The sequence below is a fragment of the Nuphar pumila genome, chromosome 17, assembly GCF_984573655.1.
Source record: "Nuphar pumila chromosome 17, dmNupPumi1.hap1.1, whole genome shotgun sequence".
Taxonomy (NCBI): Eukaryota; Viridiplantae; Streptophyta; class Magnoliopsida; order Nymphaeales; family Nymphaeaceae; genus Nuphar; species Nuphar pumila.
In genome coordinates, this window is record NC_143265.1 from 58,485,025 (window position 1) to 58,498,985 (window position 13,961).

Below are 13,961 nucleotides of genomic sequence, written 5' to 3' on the forward strand. Positions count from 1 at the left end.
AAATGAATGCCCAAGACACAACAAACACAGATGTATTGCAGATGCTGGGGTGTGATACTGGATGCTAACACAAAACAACCGATGATGTTGTATGGGGGTTGTATGAAAGTGTACACATGAATGATAAACAAAATGTCGTGAACACCATGAAGCAGGAAATTGGATACAAGCAGGAAATCGAGACATGACAGACAATCAAGATCAACAGATAATCAAAACAAAAATAGGAGATCGAAAATCAAAGGATAATCAAAATGCAAACAGAAAATCGAAAACCAAAAGAGAAATCAAAATGCAAGCCGATTATCAAAATGGAACAAGAAATAAGATGCAAACAGGAAATTGAAATAAGAAAAGGAAATCAAAATAAAACAAGATATGGATTGGAATTGTGATACACAGGACGATGATGGGAGCATTGATTTAATTCAAATATATATAAAACCAATGAGATTCAGTAATGAATTGTAAATAAAGAAGAGAGAAAATATTGGAACGCAAGCATTCCGATGATGTAGCAACAGGTAGGTCGATGCTGCTATATGCAGATCGATCCTACAAATTATGCTTCATGATGAACGATAAAGAACAAAAAACAAAGAAAGACAAAATCAAAACAAAGAAGTGTTGTAAATGAAAATTTTATAGAAAAGCAAAGAGGGAAAGGGAATGGTTACTTACCGTGGCCACTTGTTGTGGATTCACGCCCCTTCACTCGGTGAGAAGGAAAAACAGAGGAAAAGAAGAAGAGGGGAAGGGAGAAAGGAAGGAGGAAGAAGAAGAGAGGTGCGAGGAGTGAAGGCCAACGAGAGGAATAAATGGGCTTGGTGGATGATCGAGAGCCTCCCCACGACGTTTGTTATATAGGGGGGAGCCGTTACATTTTTTTCAAAAGGGGTCCCCTCTATTTTCAAAAATTTTCAGAAAGGTCTTTTTAAACAAAAAGTTTTCAAAAAGGTGGGTAGAACCACTTTCTGAAATTTCTTCTTTTATGTTTTGAAAGAAAACTCAAGGATGCGAGGGAAATATGAGAAGCTCGAAAGATGGGATCCATATGAGGTTTTTGAAGAATTTGAGGAAATATTGAATTTGAAATTTTGAGGATTTTTAGAAAAGAGAGATTTTGAAATAATAGAATTAATTTTAAAAAATTGAGTTTCAAAACGGGTCTGAATCCGTGATTTTGAGTAAGCATTCGAGTTTGGATCTCGAAATTTAGGAAATAAAATGAGTGGATCCAAATGGATATTGGATCTAAATGAAATGTCTGAGCCATTTTGTATTTTTAGATTTTGAATTGAAAATAGGAGAATCGGGCTCAGATTTGGATTCAGATATCTGATCTGGATTCGAGGTTGGATCAAGCACAGAGAATGAAACTGGGTTTCAGGTCTTTTAACAAAGGAGTGGATCCGAGACATGATCAGAAATTGATCCAATTGCTCGGAAAGTGGGTGCTAGGGGCAGAAAGAGAGTTTTTTAAAATTTGAAAAATTTGGGGTGTTTACAGTGCCTTGGAGTGTTGAGCGAGATGACCTCCATGCGATCCACAAGGTCTACTATAGCCCATTCAATGTGCTCCAAGCAATTGCCTTTCTCCATATTTGCTTGATGTTGCAAAAAAAATTTGGCTTGCATTTGTTCAACAATCGCTTGGGCTTGCTCAACATGCTTGTAAATTTCATCAGTTTTGTCAATGTGTGAAGGTTTTGGATGCTCCATTTGATCAAGTTTGCTCTAATACCAACCTATTACACCCTCTAAAATTTATAATGTAGATGGTTTAGAAAAAGGAACGGAAGGTAAGACCGGATTTGCAATGGACGAGTATTGTAGTTTGAGCATAATGGACTCGAGTGGACCAAACCTGTGATTTCTTGGTCATGGGACTTGCGGGTCTCATGTCTGGGGTGTAGAACCCTAATTGATAAAGTGGGGAGAGGTTTTAGGTTTCTCATGATTGTGATTATGGTGAAATATTGAGAACAAGGTCAAATGACTAATCAGGTAGGTGCAGTTTGGGCTTGATAAGCAGTTCAACTAAAGTTTTAGATCTAAAACCCCTGAACTAGGTCTTATTAATTATGGATCAAAAATCCTAGTTGAACCACTTATCGAGTCTAAACTGCACCTACCTGATTAGACGTTTGACACTGTTTCTCATTGTTTCACCTCAACCGCAACCACGAGAAACTTCATACCTCTCTCCCACCATGTCAATCGAGATTCTACACCCGAGACATAAGACTCATAGGTCCAAGAACAAAGAAATCATAGGTGTGATCCACTCGAGCCCGTCGTGCTTCAACTACAATACTCTCCCATCGCAAATCCAGACCTACATTTTGTTCCTTCTTTCAAACCATATACATTACAAATTTCAGAGGATGTGACAATTTCATCATGCTTTTACTCATTCATCACATATCGATAATGTTGTCTTACCTCATATAATTATTTTTTTTATAAATCTCACATGTATAAATTAATCAACTAGGGTCTCTTATGACTCTTCCATAACTTTAGAACATCTTGTGCCAATATTGCATATTCTATACTCATGATAGATATTGAAATTGTCTTTATATCTTTTTCAAAAACCAAGTCAGAAGCATAACCCATTCTGACAGATAACAATTATAAAACTAAAGTTCCATCAATTCATGGATCCATGACAAATTCTAAAATATTTACTAGTAATCCAAACTCCCATTATACATAGTGCACCATTCAAAATATCAAAAGAAATCAACATTGTATGCATTTTCAAACATGTCTGGGTACCTAGAATTAGGGTTGTCAATGGGTCGTGTTTGACCTAGACCCAACCCATACCAAACCTTATAGGGTCAGTGTTTGGTGATAAATAAGAAGTCTCGATTAGAATCTAGGTCAGACCTGAAGGGTTCAATTAATATATGCAACTGAGTATGGTTTATGAAATTTCATACTAGACCAAGGCTCGACCCGAGTTCCATAAGATTTTTAATTTGTTAATATAAAAATGATAAAAAATATTATTTTATTAGGTTTGGTTCATGTAATTCTTATAGAATCCAGATATGGTTGCTTATACGATGAGTCTAATTAGACCCGGGTTCAAACCCGGTACCATCATCTCAAATCAGGTTTGGGTCTAGTTTCACTTGGGTCTGAACCAAACGCGATCCATTGACACCCCCACCTAGGATCAACCATCAAGTTATCATGCACATTTTAATTATTATATATATGAAATAATATGCTCTAATGGGCACTACTTGATCATTTTGGATCGATATATTTAGATTCAAATCACCATGAATTGTATATCTAAATCATAATTTTATGCACATTTTACACAATGTATAAAGCCTTAAAACAAACCATTTGAAGAGTATAATTCATGTTGATTATTTATCATTATTTTTAGATAACTACTCACATGCCAAAGCAAAACTAAATTTAGCTCTCACTTTTCTCATGTATAACAATTTATCAATATATGCACATAGCATCATATATCAAAAACATAGTATGTCTTAGGACAAAACCCAAGTCCCCTTATCAAAATCAATGTGATATGAAATAGATTCAAAATACAATGGTTGTTTTTCTTTTCTATCCTGCCACATTTTATTATGTCAAAATCTATAAACTCATTTTTAAGGCTCTTGACACATCAATAATCAAATAAACATGATTCTTTAAAACTTTAGTTTATATTCATATCCAAATATATGTGCAAGTTCATTGGATTTAAATCAATTCATATTTGAATCCTAATTGAGATACTCTCATCAAGCCAAAAAAAACCCTTAAAAGGATCTAAATTAAACCATCAAAATATGTGCCTTTATCAACCATTGGACCTAGACTTAATAAACATCAAATTTATTTTAAAATACAACCATAGATTATACAAAATTTGACTATTGTCTAAATCTATGTGATTAGCATTTTTTGGATAGGCAAGCTGAGGTTAGGCGGACTTTTGCTAGTTCATTAATCAAATAGCCTAAATCTATATGATTATCATCCAAGTCATATGTGATATAATGTCATACGCAAGGTAAGAGTGGACCCTCGAGGATGCAGCTCGATCAGTCCTTTGCTCTAACTACTCATCATATTTTACTTATCCACCATAAAATGAGGTCAGACTCGCTAAAGTCTGGTAAAGCAACCCAAACTCAAACTTAAAGAAAATATATCAAGCATTTAAAGGTAAAGACAAGATATATTATTTTTCAATTGTCAGGTGATAGACAAGAGAACAACGTCCTATGAGTCATTAATTTCAAGCATTCGAATATAAAGCATTTAAAATTATTCCATCACTTAATATTTTATTGAACCTTAACTCACATAATAAAGCATAATCTATTTGCATTCAAGTCATGCAAGTTATCACATAAATAAATAAATATATATATAGAGATCTAAGATGATCATGCATAATTCTTATGCATAAATTCATACATTTTTCATGCATGATCATGTGCGATAATTGATTAAAAATGTTTGTTTGCGAAGGTTTTCACATTTTTATCAAAAAATGGAATTTGAGCAATTTTGAGCCTTGTTGGAGTAATTAGGGGAGAATAATTAAGTTTTTAGAAATTACTTTTTAAAAGAGAGGCTTTTTGGAAACATTAAAAAATTATTGGACTCTTTTTAAAATAATTTCTCGAAACCTAATTAGAAACTATAAATAGAACCTTTGAGGACCAGAGAAAATGTTTTTCTCATTGTAGCTTGCGCCCCCCTCTCTCTCTCTTATCTACCTCCCTTTCTTTCTTTCTCCCCCTTGTTCGATTGACTGGTTGCCTACCTCCATTTTCTTGCTTATGCTTTTTACTCCTTCTAAACCTTGTCATCGCTGGTTCCTCGCATCCCCTCTGTCAGAGAGGGAGAAGAGTTCGTTTGGTTGCACAGGTAAAAAACCAATTTCTTCTTCTTCCCCTTTCTTTATAGTTTAGTTTCATAGCATGCAATGTACTTAGATTTTCATTATTTTCATGGCACATTCCATGATTTAATTTCAGCATATCATATATCCATTGTTTATCATTTTGGAAAAAAAATAGGAAATAATAAAATAATTATTTTTCTTGGATTGCATGTAAGTAGATAATCGCAGGTTTAGTTAATTTCTGATTTTGACTTACATTATTTGTTGTTTTTTTTAATTAGTTTAATTTAGGAATTAGTTTAATTAGAAATAACTTAGAATAATCGCATAAACTTAATAACATTTTTTTAGTCTCTATGTTTTTTTTATTATTTTAATCTTTTTTGGTTCAATAAGGCTAACGTTTCTCTTTAGTTATTAATAAATTAATTAATTATTTACTTCTTAGATATTCAACTTGCCCATTCATTCAATCGTGGTTCATATGGGTGCATATATAAGATTCACTTGAGATGTTTTCATCAAGTTAAGTTTAGATATACCTCAATCAAAACTATGGATCATATGAGATTTTATTATAGTCCAAATTTGTTATTCATGTGGATCCAAATATATCCAATACCCAACTATTCAGACCATCATATAATTTTGTACCAAATTTAATCCACTAAATCCAAAACATGGATCATCCATAAAGCATACCCATTAAGATCTTCTTTGATCTCATTATGCTATTATGAATTTACACTTAAATATCTAATTCATTTGAATCTATGCAATATTATGAGTTTGAACTAATTATATATCAAGTTCATTCATATCCATGGGTCAATAGGATTCGACTATAGCTCAAATTTGTATTCTTACGATCCAAAATCAAATGGATCCAACAACATATATATTTAGATAAAAAAAATAACTTGTAGATTTACTTTGTCCAAACCATCAAAAAATTGGACTAAAGCTAGACCCACATAATCGAAGCACATATTCATCAAAACATATATATATATATATATATATATATATATAGAGAGAGAGAGAGAGAGAGAGAGAGAGAGAAGGAAGACCATCCAACCAAAGGAAGGTACAAAATCTACAAGCAATGAAAATTGATGACGTTCCTTCTCTAATGATTGAGTTTTTCATCGATCAGACTTTATATATTGAAGTTTTATCATTCATTTAGTGAGTGACATGTTTTGGATTATGAATTTTTGATGTGTAGATGTGTTTTTGAAAGCAATAAAAATCAATGGCCCATAATACTTTGTATTGTAAAGTTGTAAATGCATCATGAGCTGTTGTAAAGATCTTCTTCCACATAAGTTTTGGGCATCATGAGGATGAGGATTTGATGTGTTTAATGGCACCAAATTGTCATAACAACTGATAGAAGGAACTACAAAAGGAAAACAAAAACAACTAACTATCATAAAAGAAATTAAAACATCAAAAGACTGGAGGACATTGACAAATATAATATGACCTTCACAACTCATGGTTGAGAATGTCCTCTTCCTTTGTGCCTTATATTTTTTATTGAGGTTTGGCACATTTTGGAGACATTCACAAATAAGAGTTGCTAAGGTCATACTATATTTGCAGTAAAAACGTCCTAAAAAAGTTGAGAATCAAAATTTTGGATATGCCGAAAATTTTATCAAATTACTGGGTATTTCAGAAAGCTCACCATTTTGCAAGGACAATATGGTGATTTTTGTTTATATAAAGGGTGTTATCGTTTTTGTTTTCCTTTTGTACTTTGGACATGCAAGTGAAGGATCCAAACATCTTTTGTTTTTTCATCAATGAATTGTATCGGTTGGTTGACCCGTGGCTTCCGGACGATTGGATTAATAGGCTACAATTTCCTAGTCTTGATGCCAAAGTGTCAAGTTTGTTGGATCCTATACGGGTAAGCAGGTCAAATTTGGTTCAGATATCGTTATCCTGAATTCCCCACCTAATCGTACTTGTAGTAGGCTTGGATTTGGATGGTAACGGCTGTTACTAAATCCAGATCCAATAGGCTAAGAATTCCCCATTTACATGTAATTGAATCCAGATATGCCGGATTCAGATGTAATACGCTGAACAGAATCTGAATCTGATCAGTAATTGGAGGCATTTCTTCTACCGAGTCAGAATAGAAGCACTCGGATTTGGTCCAATATCTGATCAAAATCCGAGTTGTTTGACATCCCTACCTGCATTTAAGCTTCGTCACCATCTGATCCCAAACCTCCCGTCAGATGAGCAACCGTATTTGTCAAAAAAAATGCATGTTCTGTTTTCAAGAGAGAAAGATAGAACAATATGGTTGCACTACGGAACAATAATGACTCCATGGCCCAATGGATAAGGCGCTGGTCTACGGAACCAGAGATTCTGGGTTCGATCCCCAGTGGAGTCGATTGACGTTTATAAATGTTTTTGTTTTTTAAGTTGCATCCCACCGGTGTTGCTTTTCGGTAATTTACAAACAAGCGCTCAAAGTATGCCGAATTTATGTTTGGCGCCTTAGGCTTCAAATATTGAAAGAAAATGCCTCTCTTTTCAGAAATTGCTCTTAACGGGCGAAGTTTTTCTAACTCTTGAAATGGACTTATTTATCCTTCAATTTAGCTACAAAAGTGGAGAGTTATAAACTAATAAAAGTGGAGTGATTAAATAAAAAAAACAGTTAAACTTGTCATTCTCTAAGAATTAAATAGAGTAAGATGAACAAATAACTTGGGAATTTGAGCAATTTCTTATAAAGCTGGGCATTTCTTTTTAAGCCGAAAAGCTTTTCTTTGTGTAAGTTGCAAGTCCCAACCAAAAGGAGCTCAGCTTATATGGTAGGAGCAGCTAGTGCACGTCACCTTGTGTTGGGACGTTGCAAGTTCGAATCCCAATGGTGTCGTTGTATAACTAGTCCTAACTCCAGCTTGCCTTTCTCAAAAACAAAAAACAGTTTGCAAATCCCAGCCTGGATAACTTATTTTAAAGCCAATTTTGGCTTTACATAACATACTGACCTACTACACTCTTGAGCCCATTTAGTCTCCGTTTGGATAATGCCTAAAACTTGATTAAAAACAACGTTTTACATAAAAAAGCACGTTTAGTATCTTGTTTAGATGCCATCAATCAAATTTAGTTAATACCTGGCTTTGCAAAATTAGGCTTTAAACCAGTTCTGCAAACTACTGTTTTTCTTTATAAAATTGGGTTTATCGGGCTTTAACTCCCTGTCCCACGGCCACCCTCTACCCCTACTCTTTCCCCCGTGACCATCATCTTCCAGCCTTCCACCATCAACCATTTCTGACCATTTATTGCCACAAATGGTTAGACTGATGCCATTGGACATGAGTGGTACCAGTTCGGCCATTTTTCGACTATTGATTCGACAATGGCTAAGGCCTACTTTTTTTTTTCAAGTACTGCGACCAATTTTCAGCTACCCATTGGCTGAAAAGTGGCCAAGCTGTTATCGCTCATGCCTAATGATATTAGCCTGGCCATTTTATAGTCAATGGATGGTGGAAAATTTTTAGCTTTTTTTTTTCCAATGTATTGTTCATTTACCCGTTTTGGCCATCCATCAGCTTGAAAACGAACCCACCCCCTCTCTCTCTCCATGGCCAAAAGGGGTCAGCAACCCCATCTTGGTCATCATCTCTTTCCAAAATATATATACATATAGAGAGTAACCCGCATCTGTTGGACGAAACATCGTTGTTGATCGCACGCGAACAAAAGGCAATTATTCATCATTTTTTTGTGATTTTCTGCCCAGAGAATTAGTGGTGGTCAAAGAGTGCTGCTAATTTTCTTTTTTGCACAAAATCAATATGCAAGGCACACTCAACGATAGACCCATCCACTGTTATGGGTTTTAGTGTGTATATATAGTAGGTGGTAGCTGCCTACTGATAGCCTATCAGAGTTTGGAAGGGTTTTTTCTACTTTTTCAAAAGTCTGACCATATTGATATGGTCTACATGCTTGATTTTATAAGAATAGCTCTTGGATTGTTTGATTCTGATACACCGGAAGGTTTTTATAAGATTTGAAAGTCGATGGTTTATAATTTTTTAAAATACTCAATACTTAAAAAATCATGCTTTTTTATCGAAAAAACATAATTCAAGTGTCATTTTCTAGCAAATCAACCATGATGAACACACCTGCAAGGTCAGATTTGCAAAAAACAATTGAAGTTTCCACTTTATGTGTTTCAGTGCCGACTTTCCAGTTGATTCCTGCATGTCAGATTTTGATACCAAGTGATCCCCTTTGTTAGAGATGGAGAAGGAAAGATGTCTTTCTCTTAGGATTAAGTGGGTCATAGGAGTGATCTTATGGTACTTTCCACTTACCCTCTTATCATTGTACTGTTTTAAAGTCTTCTTTTTTGGGAATGACCATAATCTATCTACTTTCTGAAAGGGAAATGTCATGCTATTTGACCTTAGTATCCTTGACCAAGGTCTTAGAGCTGCCCAATCTCTTGTCAGAAGTAGAAACTCATGCTAGCAGAGGACAGTGTCTTTCTGCAGCAAGATGTGACACCTCTATCAAACTTTTCAAAGAGGATGAAGATGATTATGAAACCCATGATGCCCATGATTTGTGAGCCTTTTCCTTACTACGAGTGAAGGGTCCCTCACACGCTATGGTGGGAGAGTCATGGTGCCAACGAGTTGGCTTGCCGAAACCACATTCTCCTTTGGATTCTTGTTACTTTTAACTATTGTTGGTGCTTGAAAACTTACTGAAAACTTCTCAAAGGGATGAAAGCCTAGCAGGGTTTTCATCGGACATGCCAAACTTCTTTGGATTAATTTATATCTATGTAACACTCAAAAGAATGAGAGTAGAAGAGAACTTGAATTTGATTTAAGAACCGCAAACTTTACAATGATCCTTGATCAATTGATGATCTACATTCAAAAGAATGGACACTAAAAAGAACAAGAAGAGAAAATTGGATGGACTTTGCTCTAGCACTCATTCCCTCCTACGATTTGTTGTCCCTTTTTTGGCACAAATTCCAAAGTTATTTATAAGCTTTCTAAGGTACCAAAACTTACTAATGGTGATTTCTCTCCCCTTTTATCTTCAACTTTGAACGTGAAGAAAGAATGGTGAATATTTCTTGGTAGCACCTCCAGCCGTCCCATATTCTCCTATTTTGGGGGAAGTAGGAAGTACTTAGCTTGAAAGTGCAAATAACTTTCATTTTCACTTTCTATATATACAAAAAAATAAAAAGTGAGGTAGAAAATAGAGTTAAAACCAGTAGAAAATGTGAGTTTGAGACTTGCAACTTATTTTATGACTTAGTAAGTGAAGACTGAAAAATGAGACCCATTGGCTACTTCCGAAAATGCTTAAAAAGTGAGACCCCTTGACTTTTCTAGAAAGTAAAGACCTAAAAGTGGCGTCCATTAACTTCATCCAGAAAGTGAACACCCAAAAGTAGGGCTCATTGGCTTCCTCTTAAAAGTGAGTATATGAAAGTAAGGCCCATTGGCTATTCTAGAGAGTGGATAACAAATGGGACCCCTTGACTTTTCTAAAAAGTGAAGACCTGAAAGTGGGCCTTATTGGCTTTGTTCAAAAAGTGAGCACTCGAAAGTGATGCCCATTAGCTTCCTCCGAAAAGTGACACTCAAAAGTAGATACCACCCATTGTCTTCTTAGAAGAGTAGATGGAAAGTGGGACCCCATAGCTCCTTTAGAAAGTGGAGACCAAAAAGTGGGGCCTATTGGCTTCCTCCAAAAAGCAAACACCCAAAAAGTGACGCTCATTGGCTTCCTTTAAAAAGTGAACACCTTAAAGTGGAGCCTATTAGCTTCCTCTGGAAAGTGAACACCCAAAAGCAAGGTCCATTGGCTTCCTCCAGAAAGTGAACACCTTAAAGTGAGGCCCATTGGCTTCCTTCAAAAAGTGAACACACAAAAATGAAGCCCATTGGCTTTCTGTAGAAAGTGAACACCTGAAAGTGAAGCCCATTGGCTTTCTTCGAAAAGTAAATACGCAAAAGTGAGGCTCATTATCTTCCTCCGATGAGATGTTCCTTAGAGTGAGGCTCATTGGGTACTATTGAAATGGTTTGTTGGTGGAGATGTTTCCATAGGTGCCCCTTCGTATAATAGTACTATAAGTCATATTCATATCCCTTCATTCACTTTTTTGGTCTATATACATTCTAGGAAATTCATACACTCTATGGATGGAGAAAAAACTAGAGTATTGGTTAGAGCAAGCCACTCTATTTTATTACCAAAGCTTATTCAAAACTACAGCTAGAAAAGTTGCATTTCATTTTATTCTCGTTCTTAATTTCATAGTCTTTGATAACCTTGGAGTGAGTGCACCTCCCAGAGATTTAATATATATATATATATATATATATATATATATATAGAGAGAGAGAGAGAGAGAGAGAATTGAACATATTAGGCCACATTTCTCGTTCTGCCCCATTTTGCCCTATAGGTTTTAAGTGTTTTATGATAGATTTGAATCCTTAGATGTGTTTAGCATGATTGATTTAGTGGGAATAGACTCTTGAATCATGTTTTTCAACATAACATCATTTTATGAGCAGAGAAAAATTGGTACATTCATATCCATTGATTTTGGATCACCAGAAAAACCTGTATACAGGTCAGATCCGGCAATCTAATAGTTGGTTCCCACTAAACAAAACCTATAGACCACATCTACGGTGTTAGACGTGGTAAAAAAATATTTAAACTATGATTTTTGAAGAGGGCTAACGAAAAAGGGGGCCTAAGGATCGCATTACTCTCTCTCTCTCTCTCTCTCTCTCTCTCTCTCTCTCTCTCTCTCTCTCTCTCTATATATATATATATATATATATATATATATATATATATATATATATCAAGTGTTTGATTATATGTCAGACGAAGCATCGTTGTTGATCATGTGCAGTCAAATGGTGATGCTTCATCATTTTTCTTTTTTGCGTGCACATGAGTTTTAGAGGCAGTCTTGAGCGCTGCTAAATCTCTAGGCAAAAAACAAAGAATTAGTGGCAGTTTAAAATTGTTGCTAATTCTCATTTTTTCAAAGAAAAAAAATATCATGCAGTATTATGTTGCATGTTTGACCCAGTTCAAAGGAAAACCCATTCGAACATATGAGTTGTCCTATATATATATATATATATATAGTGAGTGGTAGTTGTCCTACCACTCACCTAGGAAGATGTCAGTGGACCTTACGTGTGTCATCCATCGCGTGTGCGATGGATGACCATGTGCATCTCATATAGACTAAAATGCAAATGGCCTTTAGCACACTTTTGAAGCATCGCTAAATGCTTTAGTGGCGCTTTACAAGCATCACAAAAGGGTTTTGACCTTCAGTGATACTTTTGAAGCACCACTAAAGGCCCTTTATATACAAGATGCACATTGAGCATCTATCACATGCACGATGGATGGTCAACGCACACCCATCAACGTCTAGCCAGAAAGTGGGTAGGCAACTACCACTTTCTGCATATATATATATATATATATATATATATATATATATATATATATATATATATATATATATACTTACTAGAATATGATAATTACGGGGTGAAATGGGCATTTCCAACACATTTTTTGCAAATCCAACCATGTAGTTGTGTTCGACATGATGAATTTGCTAGGAATCAACTGTTGGGTTGTATATTTTTTATGAAAAAAACAATTTTCAGATGGTTGAGTATATTTATAAAGATTATGGTCCATTGATTTTAAAGCCTTGAAAACTCTTGTTTATGAGGCAATGACACCATCAACGACAGATTATTTAAGCAATGTTTTTTTTTCAGCAATGACACCATATATCAAAAATACAACTCTTTTGGAAGCTATGCCACAAATGTACATGACGTACGAGGCACGAATATATATATATATATATATATATATATATATATATATATATATATATATATATATATATATATATATATATGTGTGTGTGTGTGTGTGTGTGTGTGTGTGAGCAAATTGTTCATTGTTATTAGACAAAGGTTTGTTGTTGCTCACATGCAGACAGACCTTTTTTATTTAAACATGAGCAGTCACGACCGTCACTAATTGCCATTTGTTCGCCTAAAGAACTAGCGACAGTCATGACCATCGCTATTTCTCTTTTTTTGTGCAAAATCGATATGTAGGGGCACAATGTTATTATCGCTAAATAGTGATAGTGACACTCCTTTTTATGGACTTTTATTGTTTTCAGTTGTAACAGTCCCAAAACACCCTAAATATCATGATTTTTTTTTAATTCTTTTACAAAATTTAGAAAAAAAAATTATATAAAAACATAAATACATCCCACGGCTTTGAGGCACATCACAGATTTGAAACCCACGTTTTACCATCAAACCAACCATTTATTCCAAACCATTAATGAAATGAAATAGTTCAAACTAATAAAGAAAATTTAACAAACTTCAACTTAAGTTCACAATTTTCATCCAACTCATCCTGTTTAGAAAAAACACACCCAATAATCCATAGATTTGTCCTCTTCAACACTAGTTCTGCCATCACGTTGTTCAGCTATGTCTGAGTTTCACTACCTAAAAATATAAAACAATAGGTGAGAACCATGGTTCTTGTACAAAATTTTACATAATCCAACAATATGGCATAAAGCATAAATCTAACAAACATAAAATTTAAAAAATGTTAAGGTATATAAAATAATTCAAAAATGTTTGCTATCACATAAGATACATAAACCAATGCATAATGTATGAGGTAACTTTTATCTTTCTTATTGACACTTACTTTTAAATGCCTGAGCATGTAACTTATAATCAATTTAAGCAATTAGGTTTTTTTATTAATTTATTAAGACTTTTAATTAGATTAGGAGTCGTGACAATGGTAGGACTCTAGAATCATCTCTTTAGTCTAGTTCTTATTTCACAATATGACTCTTTTGTTGCTTATAGATTAGTTGAATTCATTGTTGGATTAGGACTTTACTCTAAACCTTTATGTTATAAATAGAGGTCTGGAGAAC

At 34.6% G+C, this 13,961-nt stretch overlaps 1 non-coding gene across 1 annotated transcript; it reads left to right on the top strand.

Moving 5' to 3' along the window:
• The first annotated feature begins 7,237 nt into the window (after positions 1 to 7,237).
• Positions 7,238 to 7,310, top strand: TRNAR-ACG (transfer RNA arginine (anticodon ACG)). The gene has a single exon. It is a non-coding gene; the product is annotated as a tRNA-Arg (tRNA).
• Positions 7,311 to 13,961: the final 6,651 nt, after the last annotated feature.